We start from the raw sequence: 12650 nt of genomic DNA on the forward strand, positions 1-12650 counted from the left end.
TTTTTTTTTTTTTTTTTTTTTTTTTTTTTTTTTTTTTTTTTTTTTTTCCACTAGGAATTCAAAACAAATCTAAAGAAAGCATATTGAAGAATTGAAGTAACCTGGCTTGGTAAATGAAGTAAGTACTCAAAAGACTGATAGAAAGCCAGCTGCTACCTATAAATGAAATAATCTCTAGGTGTCACTCTGGGAAGTTGTTCTAAGCTTATTGTGACAGGAAGCACTAATAAAAAATATATTTAAATAAATCCAAGGACATTTTGCTGTTTACTAGAACAATATCTAAATGAACTGGAAATCACATAAGGGAAAAAACTTTTTTTTTTTTTTTTTTTTTTTTTAGCATAAAAGATGTGGTTGAAGTGCTACGTTCCTTAAAAAAAAAAAGGGGGGGGGGTGTGGTGGGGGAGGAAGAGATGGAGGAGTGGATGGGGAGTGGAGAACCGTTGTTGATTTGCAGAGATAAATCTTTGCATCATTCTGATCATATTGAGAAATCTTGATGTATGTTCATTAGGCCAAAGCTGTCTACTCCTTAAGGTAAATGGTTCTTCATTTCAATCAATAAAATTAATTTCAGGCAGACTTCTGTTTTTTCAAATAAAAAAATAAAATAAATTTCTTTAAGTCTACCACTACTGATAACCAGCATTTTCATGTACTTCTCACATTCTAGTGTCTGAGAGATCATACAGGAGCTTCAGCTGAGAGTCTGTTCTTTCTTTATTTTTACATTTCCTGTATGAATATGAAAAATACTTAGTTTAAAACTCTTTTATCACAACTCTGTTGTTATATAATTGTACTTTAGATTGCACAGCACAAAGGGGATTGAGCTGTCTATCATATTCTGTGCATTGGACATGTATTTGAATTTCAGTTTAAATGAGGAATGGATTCAAGCTGGGCTAAAGCTACCTACAAAGCTTCTAAGGGTGTAAATACACTAGAAGCATTTACAGCTTTCCTTAATAAAATGTGTGCCCATCATGACTGTGTAGGCTAGAATTAAGAGATAATGCTCTCTACATGAATTACTCAAATGGGAGACTTAAAACAATTTAGAATTATCCTAAAACTGAAGCACTCTGGGATTAATACCCTAGGCATAGTTAATATGATCATAAATTAAAATATTCTAGCTCTTCAGATATAGCAAGTCAGGCAACAGTGTTAGTAGAAATGTATATTCAAGAGATGCAATAAACATTATCCTTGTGTACACCTAGAATCTAACAAGACCAAAAGAAATGAATGGATATCACTTAAAATTTATTGGTGGTTCAATAGCTATATGGGGAAGAGGGGTGGTGGAAGAAAAAGTAAGTATATTTTTTATTGCACTTGTCTGCTAGCACCTCAAAAATACAACACAATGGATTTTGCAACAGAATGCAATCAACAGAGAAAATAAAACCCAGTGAAATGTTTACAATATGATTTTTAAAAAGCAGTGATGGACTTTTCAGTCCATGTAATGTGGTTTCCCCGTAATAATAATAAACTGGAATCTGCTTCCTCAGGCTGCTCTGTGAATGAGGAACATTCACTTAGGTGTCAGCATCCTCTAAATGAGCATATCTTCACCCAAGCTGTGGTTTGTGCCCACCGTGCATCTAGTGCTTGGTGAGCACCCAGTTCAGTGGTGCTGCCCACGGCAGAGCCAGGACCCTCCCCAAGGGGTGGCTGCTCCCAACTCGGCTCCTCCTGCCCCATCACAGCTTAAAGCCAAAAATCTCATTACAAAATTAATTTTTTAGGGGAGGTAGATAACATTGCCTTTGTTCTTTCTGTTATGCCTCCTGTTTGTTTGGGGGGGCGGGAGGGTTGTTGTTGTTGTCGTGCTCCTTCTGCATTGCTTTATTTAGTGTGTACACCACAGCATGCATTATCAAGCCAGGCATGGCTACACCAGGCACCGGTACATGAATATCAGTTGCTGTCGCAAACTTCAAACATCTGTTCCTGATCCTTCTAGGGATGGCATATCCCACGTGTATACTGCCCTATTTTATTTTTCTTTATTGTTTTTACCTTCTGAACTCTGGGGTAAGCTTCTATTTTCTTGTATGATTTCAAAGCCTGCTAGTATTTCAAAATATTATCTAGAGCTATTGTGATTTGCTTGCAAGCAGCAATGTTTTTTCCATAATCGTTTCTGAGGACTAGGTTGGCATATTTTTCACACAATCCATGTGTGTGACACTTGATGTGCACTTTTATGGGCCAAGGGACCTGTAGTCCAATCAATGTGATATATCACTTTAACTGGTAGGATTTTGATGAAATGACATATCAGGTATGATCAGTAGTTTTTTTCTTACTAGGAAATTTTCCAAGTCAAATGTGAGATTTCAGTTGTTATATATAATTCCAGCTGGGGCAGAAATTGTGCTTGATGTGTTGAGAGTGCTTTCCTTACTACTTCATATAAAAATTTTGTTAACAGGAATGGGTCCTTTTAATGGGTCCTTTGTCATATTGTCTTTTCTCTAACTATAGTCTGAAACCCAAGACGATTACATCAGAAAATGGTGAAAGCAAACTCTATCTGCCATACACATATACAAGTCTGTTAGGTTACCTAAGCATAGAATTGAATCTTAAATGTTTTAAGCATGGGCATGTCTTCATCATGGTATTGTTTTCTCTTCTTGCCGCCCATATTCTTGTTGCTAGTCACAGCTATGATGAGATCAGCAGACAACATCTGCATTGAGCTTGGAGAACAGGCTTTAAGGGATGACTTGGATCTTTAGGAAACAATGTTTCAGGGCAATCCAACAGTGAATTTGCCAGTGCAGCTGGGTATTTGAGGATGTGGTTGTGTACACAATTTCTAGCCTGACTTGGGAGTCTTTTTCTGTACTCTCCTCTGTCTCATGGTAGCACTGGAACTGCTGGGGGCTTGGGCTCTCCCCAGTTACCTGTGTGATCTTCCAGGGCAAATCCACTACATGATGTGAAAAAAGATAATAAATCTAATCAATCTTTCAGGTGTTGTACTTCACTAGGAAAAGGGAAAAAAACAACCAACCAACCAACCAACCAAAAAAACCACCACCACCAACAACAAAATATTCTACTTAAAAGTTCTCTTCCTATCTCTTTCTTACAGGTGTATACATAACCCATGCTCTGTCTTGATACTGAAAGGTGTCATGCACCCCAGTTCTTAGACTGAAACACTGCAGGTATGTCCCACTGATAAGAAGACTCATTCTGTATCAAATAAAAACCAGGTATCCAGGTGCAGAATTTTATCTCCATATGTCTTTCATTAGTTCTTGAAAATCGAGATCAAGCTCTAGATAAAATTTAATTCTATTTTCTTTCTTTCTTTCTTTCTTTCTTTTTTTTTTTTTTTTTTTTTTTTTTTTTTTTTTTTTTTTTTTTTTTTTTTTTTTTTTTTTCTTTTTTTTTTTTTTTTTTTTTTGAATGTGTTTTAAAAGTATTACTCTTGATAAATAAAATACTAACCATCTTATCCTCTTGGCTGAAATATTTATAGATAACCTTACTTGTAGTGAACTGAAATGAAAATTTAATTATATTTGTGCAACCGAGGCAACTATATTGATTAATATAGCAAGCTGGAAAGTTAGGATTTTACTGTAATATAATCATGAAACATCTTAACGGTGATGCGCTTAGCATCCTATGTATTTCATTAAATATTAAAATGTGAATATGAGGCTTTCTACAGACCAGTCAGAAGCAGCAAACTGATTGCAATAATCCTGTTATTTTCCAAATGTTTAAGAATCAGATGTGAAACAATTTAGAAATTGTAATTCCCCTTGCTTCACAGACTTAGACACTGCTTTTTTTTCCTGATGTATCTAGATTGTAGAGTATTTGACAGCAAATTAATTGCAATGATTGCTGAAGCAAAGTCTAAAATGGATCCAATGTTCAAGATGCCTGATTTGTACAAGGCAGTGCTGTCTCAGCTGTTGGCTCAGTCAGTAACTGTGGGACTTCAGCCACTGGAAACATGTAAAAATCTAGAGTCTAAGAATTCAAATAATTGAGCTGGATCATCAGATGTTGGGTTGGTAGTTGTAGGAGACCTTTTTTTTTCTTCAGTCAAGACTGTGTTCAGTGGGGCAGAGCCACACTGTAATTTGGAGATCTTCCTACTTAGCACACCTGAAGCGCTGCTCAGTTTGACCTGCATTTGTCTCCCCTTCCATGTAGAGGAAAAAAAATGAAAAGGAATGGAAGAATAAGGGGGGAACTGGAACATGCAGTGCAAGTGCCGTGTCACAAGAGCAGGTGGCATGCTAGATGTGTCGAGCTGTCAGTGTGAAGATGGGGGAGTCAGCTGTGAGAAAGGGGCTGGTGGAAGAAAGTGGCTCGGGGAAGTCTGCCTTGCTGCTCTGGTGACACTGGCGTGTGCTGGACTTGCATAGTGGGTATGCCCTCTGAAACTGAATGGTTGTATAGATGCATTTCATCCAGAAAGCCTTAATTGATTTGCTGTGTTTATTAGCTACAAATGATTTCCCTTTATGAGTGCAAGTTATGCATGTATACATTATTGTTTACATCCAATAATTTTTCTTTAGATACACTCGGGAATAATATCCAATTCTGACAGAGCAGTTAAAAACATGCCTGCCTAAGCACAGGGGTTACCCTCATTAACATCAGTGGCCCAGCTTATAAATAATAAGTTAGGTTATTATGTACTTTTGAGAGCTCATTGCCGGCTTTGTGAAGTTATTTAGCAAATGTCTGAGTCCTCTGATACACTGTAACTTAACTCATAGGAGATAATGTGCTGGAAGAATTACAGTAGATACCATAATTGCTAATGGGGCCAGCAACATTGCTGTTTTGCTGTAGCAGGTTGCATTGTATTTCATGCCAACAGTAAATAATTTCTCTGTTGTAAAAGGAGAATTGTCCCTACTATATGACTGTCTGCATACACATAATTGTTTCTAATTTCTAGTTGGAAAAAATGACAGTTAATTAGTGCTTTAACTAAAGAAATGAGAGATATTCCACTTAAATTCACAAGTCTTATTGGCATGCTAATTTAGCATTTACTATATGTGGAAGAAAAAGTGGTTTCTCATCTTGTGAAAGTTTTATGAGAATATACTGTGGAATTCAAACACTAGGAGGAAAATGAGGCTTTTCAGCCTCACTGAAAAGAGACTTCAGTATTTTTCTTAGGATTTGTGTTTAGTTTTATAGCTTTATGTACAGATGGTTTGGTACAATGGACTGGGGGGTACCATACAGCAAGGATCAGAACCTCACATGTTAGTAGGATACAAGTTTTGAAGCTAAATTTTACCAAGTAGTTAAGAACTGTCAGCATCTCATAAACTTGTTATATGGCCCATTTTGAGGTATTAATTCTGGGGGGATGAAAGGAAGGAAAGAGGTCTCTTACAGGTCCTCCGTTCTGTGGACTTCATCAACTAGGCTGGGAGGCTGGAGTTACAAGGAGCTGGGTCAAGCCTTGCTTACATGACTTTTGCACACAGGTTCCTTTCCAGGGTTTTAGCACTTCCAGCTGTTTGTGGTGGATATCCTTTTGTGGAAGATATCATATGCTGATCCCTCTTTCCATGAAATTACCATCCATCACCTTTAAGTTCTAATATATAGATGTTAATTACTGAAAACCTATTTAAGCAGGAGTAAAGGAGAATTCTGTAAGGTGGTAATTCTAAGAAAGTGGAACAGGTTTTGCTGAAGTGCTTTCTTTCTCTGCATCTCCCAGCATAAAACTTATCCATCAGTATGTTCGAGTGCTGTATTCTAGAGAGCAGGACAGGCCGAGCTGGTTTCATTTCAGCTTTGAGTGTGCAGTCCTAATATAAATAAGAATCTCAGCAGATCCAAACACCAACTTCAATTGATATTTGAAGGACCAGGACCATTGTGAGGCTTAATGGGCTTAATAGTGTATTTTTCTGCCACAACTTTCCAGTCCTTTTCAGTCATGTAGAAGAGGAAAAAAAAAAAGAAAAAGAAGAGGAGAGGAGAGAGAAGAGAGGAGAGGAGAGAGAAGAGGAGTTGTGTATGTGGGCAGGAGTGAAAGAAAACAGCAGAAGTTGGTCAGGTTCTTCCATTGTTTATTGTAAACAGAATTTTATAGAATATGTTTGTACATCTTCCTTTACAAGATCTTTTCATTATCCTTTTCAAATCAGAGTAGTTGGATAATTAAGATGCACCCTCATGTTTTCTTGAACTTGGAGAGAAACGGTGGATTGAACCAGTTGCGGGGTGACTTATCATGGCAGGATACTATCATGGCAGGGTCATTACACATTTTTTTGCTGTTGTCTTCTAACATCCCTGGAGTGAATGTTTTTTCCCTTTCTGCTCTCCCGGTTTTGTCTGAAGCTACAAAGACAAAAAGCAGTAACTGGGGCCAGATGGTCAGGAACAGTTAGAGAGAATAAATGGATAGAAATGGTAGGTGATCCTAATGTACCAGGCACGTCTCTAAGTTTGGGATAAGGAGACTGAAATTAGACTTTGAGTCCTAATTAATTCATTTGTAATCTCTGTAGATTATAGCCTTCTGTGATAGGCTATAGGCTGTGTTCAGATGCTGTTCATGATGAGCTCCAGACATGAACAAGAGCTTTGGATAGACAGACACATAAATTTGTAACAGTGAAAGATATTTTTAATACTGAGCAAATAAAGAGTATTTTCCTTCAGTTTTATTGGAAAATGTCAATCCAAAACACTTCCAATTGCAGGGAAAATTTTAAGCTATACTCAACAACAAAAACCTCAATTCCTTCCTTCTTAGAAAAATCAATACATCTCTAATAAGTGTTAATTTTCATAGAATTTAACATATTTGAAAATATTTTCCTCTGAAAATAAGTTGTAAGGAGTTGACATTTCTTTAAAATCATGGATAAACAAAAAAGCTTTTAAATAACCTGATGTACTGTATAATTGCATTAAAGCACTTGAGAGCACAAGTCATTGAAGAATGTTATTGCACCTAACTTATTTGAAAGCTTGTCCTAGGGGAAAAAGAGAAAAAAAAAAAAAAAGGTAGGTAGTAGCAGCTTCTATAAATTATAGACTAAATGGAATAATGTTGAAAACTATGGTGTTTTCTAGTAACGTGGCTGGGATGCTTTGCAAATAGATTTTGGAGCAGGAAAATAAGAGTTCCAAGTAAAACCTCTCACAAAAATATGCATTTTTGTTAGATTCCAGTGCCTTCTATGCAGCATAATGTTGTACAGGATTCTCCAAAGTAAATCATTTGATTGCGACTAGTAACATAAAACAATGTTAAGGGAGATGAGGGTCAGAGCCAGTAAATGTACAAGTATTTCTTGAAATTGTCTTCCATGTTGTTTTATCCATAAGTATTGAATAGTGCAGAAATAATCTTAATTTAACATTAATTCAGCTCAAATATTGAAGTTGAATGCCTGCCTATGCAGGACAATAATCAGTGTAAAGATTTCTAAGATGGCTTTTGAAAAACTGCTTTTCTCAGCAGAGGCAGACTCTTATGAATTTAGGGGGTTGTCAGATGTGCTTTGGAGAAGTGTAATCTCGTATTTTAAGATACAACCATTAATAAGTCTTGTGTTCTTTGACACAAAAGTAAGTGTAGGCAAGGGAAGTGGAGGTTTGGCATTTATCCTGCAACAGATCAGAGCCAAGTTTGGGCGTAGGTATGGAATTACTGCAGTCATCAGGAGCAGCAGCACTTGCTGTCCTCCTCCAGCCATCCCAAATAATATATCATCAGATAATTCCTAATATCTATTCTGTAACTGGTTATTATGTTGAAGTAAATGTTTATGGGGAGGAAAAAAATAATAATAAAAAAAAGGTAAAGCAACTTTTCTGTTCTATAGAAGATAATCCAGAACTCTTGTTTTTGCCTGGAGAGAGGTCAGAAAGCCAGAGGTGCTGATATTCTTGGCAGAAACACAGTATTTGAACTAGGTGACTTAGGTAAATGACTTGGAGTTTGTAGCAGCGATAGCTTTCATGGGAGTGAATGATGATCGTAGGATTATGTTTCTAGTATCAATAACAAATTAACATGTATTTTAATGATGTGTTTGTCCTCAAATGGAATGTGTTGTGCTCAAAGACTGGAAAACAGAGGAAATATTTTGAATGTTTTACTTGGATCTATGGAGGATAGACTCAGCAGTCCATCCCTGTAAGATGCATGTGCTAAATCATTTCATTTTGCATTGCCATGGATGGTAGGTTTGCACACAGTTTTCTGAAGCGGGAAGTAACTTCCTAAAGTACTCTGAACTTACTGCAATTAACTTATTACCTTACCATACTCTACCATTAATTACATGCTTCAGTCTCTTTAAAACAGAGAGCAAGTAAAAGGAAAATCTAGAAAGAATTATTAAGCATCTTTATATATATATATGTATATATATATACATTTTTTCTCTTACTGAATTTATTTATTCTAGAGAAATAATTTTGAAATTAGGCACCTTGTTTATGAGTTCTATGGTGATTAACTTAGGACAAATAAACACACTACTTGTGTTGCAACTCTATACAGGCTTAACATGTAAATGGTCAACAAGTGATTGTATGAAGAAATATTTTACTTATTGAGAAGCTGGTGTTCATTCTTTCCCCTCCCCTGACCATTTAGAACATAATTGCTATAGTATGCACTGAGCACAGCTGTGTCCATATTTCTCAGCTTTCGTCTCCAGCACCACAGTTCCTTCTTCTCTACCTAGAACAAATAAAAAATTGAAGTATTTACAATAACTTAGCAAAACTCTCTCTTTGGAGTAATTTTGACATAATAATAATTGAATATAGAAATAGAGATAATATGCCATTATATTGGCATAATAATGGTGATCTGGGTCTGTTCAGGAGGTGATTTCCTACAACCTAATTAAGAAGTCATTGTAAACACAGTGAAGTCTGAAAGGACCTCATGAGAAGAGTTCAGTGGGTTGCTGATGAGTCTCTGATAGGTTCAAAATTATATTTTTTTTTTAATCTAAAAGTCTCTTTAACTGTCCGTATAAAAATTTCATGATTACTTTCAACTGAAGAAAAAGATTTCTCATTTTTAAATAATCTTTCAAGTGGAAAAAAAAAAAAAGTGTTATCACAACTGTATGCAAAACTCAAATTTCTGAAAATTTATGATTTATACTTGAGTTCAAGCTGAATTAACTCTGTTATTCAGGTTAATCATGTTAGTGTTACTCTTTTTGTAAACTCTCCCCATAGAATATTTCTTTCTACCTGTTTGTCTTTCCCTATGCCTGTAGCTTAGGATATCCCATTTTGGAACCATATGAAGTCTACTGAGACCAATGGAAATGCTCGTGTTAATTTAAATATGATTTTCATCAGGGTCAAAAGGTTAATTATACATTAACTTCATAGTTTGGTTTACATTTGTCTTTTCACTGTTTCTTGGAATGCTTACTAATTTAGTATATGGATTAATTTCCACTGATTTTGTTAGTGCTGTTGTGTGAAATTGCAAGATTGGAGTAGGACACTAAATAGAAGTTTTTGTGGACATTCCTAGTTTTTAGTTTCAGAGTTTAAATTATTCTAATAATACTTTTAAATATCCCTGAATATATCACAATGAGTAAGCTTTCCACTTTATTATTTTTTTTATAATTCTGTTGAAAAAAAAGAATGAGATGTACATGGAAAGGCTTGCAGTTGAAACATGAAGAAGCTGTTTTGTCCCTTTTCATGTTTCTCTAGATGTCTGGTTCTCTAAATATTTGGCCACTTGTTGTGGACAATCGAATGAGATTCAGAGAAAGATTTCACTGCCTGCAGCTTTTAGTCTATATAATAGTTCTTTATTCACTGCCTAATGCGTTAAATAATTTTTTCTGTCTGCTTATATATCAAAACTGATTTCATAAAGCAGAGCAAGCTCACCAATCTTTGACTTCTCCATTTTGCATTTTTTTTTTGAGGGTGTTAATCTGCCAGTGCCATCTCTTATCCATGTGTAATGCCTCTGTAGTCAGTGCGTCTGACCCTTAGCAACAATTTTCTAAATCTGCTCTTAACACTTAAATAAAGAAACAAACCAAAATAAAACCCCTACTTCTTATTCTCTTTAGGTCCTTTGGCTGTTACTAACTTTTCATTATCCCTATTTTTTTATATTGAAAAATGGGAATATATACTCTTATATATATGTCAATCACTTACCTTGTGTACCAAATGCAGACTTGACATTTACATATTTACATATTCTTGGAATAATTTCATCTGAAATTGCATTGTTTGTTTTCTTTTCCCCCACCTTAATTAAAGTGGCTGTGTGATTTGTTTCTGGATGTTGGTGGTGACATTTTTCATGGTTGCCACAATTTTCCTTTAACATATTATTTTGTCAGTCTTGTGCTTAGTTCTATTAATTTTTTTTTTGGTCCCCCAGTCCCTGCATTTCTTGAGTTCTCTAGGATAGTCATGGATATCATTCTGGTTATAAGTCTTTTTTCTGTATAAATTACAGATGAGGACACCACTGGTAAAGAACAATTATGTTTTTTTCAGGCTTTCCTTTTCTATCTCAAATATGTTCTGTGTGGTAGGCTTATCTGAGGTAATGTATTTCTCATGCTTGTTCAAAAAAAAATATGTTTATATTCCACCTTTAAACAACTCCTACCTATTCATTATTTTGGTTCAAAAGATATCAGTGTGTTCTCCAATATCTTAGAGGTTTTTCTTTAATTGTGCAGTTGTACCTCTACTCTGATTACCCTATTCGAATACTTATTAACAAATGTGTGGTTTCATGTACTGGTGGTTCGTAGCATTTTATGGCAGATTGTGGTTCTTCCCGACTTGATCATTTATAGACATATTTCCAATTTGAACATGTAATAGAAAAATAAATAGGAAATAACTCCTTCATCCACCAAAATTCACTACTGCTTATTATTCCTTTGAGTGCCTTTAAATTGCTTTGTTCAATTTCCTTTGAAAATGTAATCTCCTTAATAAAATTACTGTGTATAAAAAAAGACATGAAAGTGCACATTGCTTTTGGGCAAACGTAATGGTTAAGCTTTGCAGAGAATATAAAGGTGATTTTGGTTTTCAAATGATGAGAGTTTAAGAAAACTGCTGTGATTTATTTTCTAGAAGGTCTGTTTCAAGAAAGAACTTGTATTTTGCAGTATAAAGATGTGCTTGATGCACGTTTTTAGACCAAATGAGATTTCTTCATTAAATTGCATCATTTTAAACTTTATTTTGGGACTAATTGTATATAAAGACAACTATTTTGCTTCAGTACTGCACACTTGTGTTGTGTTAAGGAAGCTGTAAATGATCCAAATGAGTTACTAATGCATGTGCACATGCTCAGAACCCTTCAGACTTAGTCATATCTATCATATATAAAATATAGTTTCCAAAGTTTGCAGGTATTTATCGTCCTTGTCTTTTAGGCCTGTAGGATATCACTGACACTTTTGTTAGATCTCTGCATGGTCTTTTATGTTTTGCCTCCTGTCGCTAACAAGTAGGGAAATTCCACATGGTGCAACTAAACAAGAAAACAGCAAGTCAAGGGTCAAGTTGTATCTGCAAATTCTGACACACCAGTTCTCTACTCAAGGTTGGGAATAGTGGAATAGGTGTCATGGAGCTAGCAGAGGAGCTTTACAAAGTCAATGAAAAGCAAGTCTGACCAGCAGCTTTGCTGAAGGTGTGGAGGGGTGTTAGCTAGCTGCTCTTGTTCAAATAAATTGCACTCTGGGATAACACTGAGATTGAAGTGATTAAACTGAATACCAAAATTGAGGTGATGTGGAGTGTTAGATAATATAAAAGTGAAAAGAAGCTGTAACAGCTTGTAAAAGATATACATGGAATAGCAACCTATCATTTTTGAAGCAAAGTTCCAGATTGTACCAGAAGTGTACAAAATACACAACATTACTTTAACCCTGAAACTATCAAGGAATAAATTTAGATAATTGTGGACCACCCTCAGATAACAGGACATGAGGAAATAACTTGAAACCTGAATGAACTACCTGAGTTTTTCATCAAATTTTTAATTTGAATATATTTACTATTTGAGTACAGCTAATGGGAAAAGAAGGACCCTTATTCTTTATTTAATTGAGCATACTATTTTGCTGTAAAATGAGTAACAGCAAGAGTATTTTCAATACACCTTGCAGACCTGAAAAGCATCTTAAGCTTACTTGATTGAAGGTTTGCCAAAAAATTATGTTCATGTGTTCTTGTTTGTCATGAGTAATTTGACATGACATAGGTTCAAATATTTGAAAATGATCATGAATAACATGTTTAACAGGTTGTTGAGCTGAAAGCCATGCTATTGTTTATTCAATTGTTTTAATTCTAAGATTTTTTTTATCCTGTTAATGATTGTGACTGCCTCTCTGGATATCTTGCATTTTTACTTCAGGTATGTAGTTCATGCTTCATTACCTAGGGAGTTATTTAGTAGCATTTTCTACTACTTCATAGCATAATAAGCACCAACAGTATTCAAGAAGTTTGCTGTTTCTGTCATGCCATCCCCAGTATGCCCTGCTCCAGAAGTGTTTTTATATTCTATTTTAGGGGGTATAGTCTACATAGGGATATAGTTTTCTATCCAGTAAAAGTAG

General features: G+C 35.3%; 1 long non-coding RNA gene across 4 annotated transcripts in view; it reads left to right on the forward strand.

Annotated features, from left to right (window-relative positions):
• The window catches only part of LOC118170143, a 189069-nt gene that overhangs the window by 112705 nt on the left and 63714 nt on the right, over nucleotides 1–12650 (forward strand). For 3 of the 4 annotated variants that reach the window (XR_004752515.1, XR_004752517.1, XR_004752516.1), the window contains exons 5-6: nucleotides 55–118; nucleotides 3119–3194. This is a non-coding gene — a long non-coding RNA (uncharacterized LOC118170143). Of the gene's footprint in view, nucleotides 1–54; nucleotides 119–3118; nucleotides 3195–7445; nucleotides 7822–12650 lie in introns of those variants that run through there. The other variant, XR_004752518.1, reaches the window with a different exon arrangement.

The sequence above is a fragment of the Oxyura jamaicensis genome, chromosome 7 (genome assembly GCF_011077185.1).
Source record: "Oxyura jamaicensis isolate SHBP4307 breed ruddy duck chromosome 7, BPBGC_Ojam_1.0, whole genome shotgun sequence".
In the NCBI taxonomy this organism is placed as follows: Eukaryota; Metazoa; Chordata; class Aves; order Anseriformes; family Anatidae; genus Oxyura; species Oxyura jamaicensis.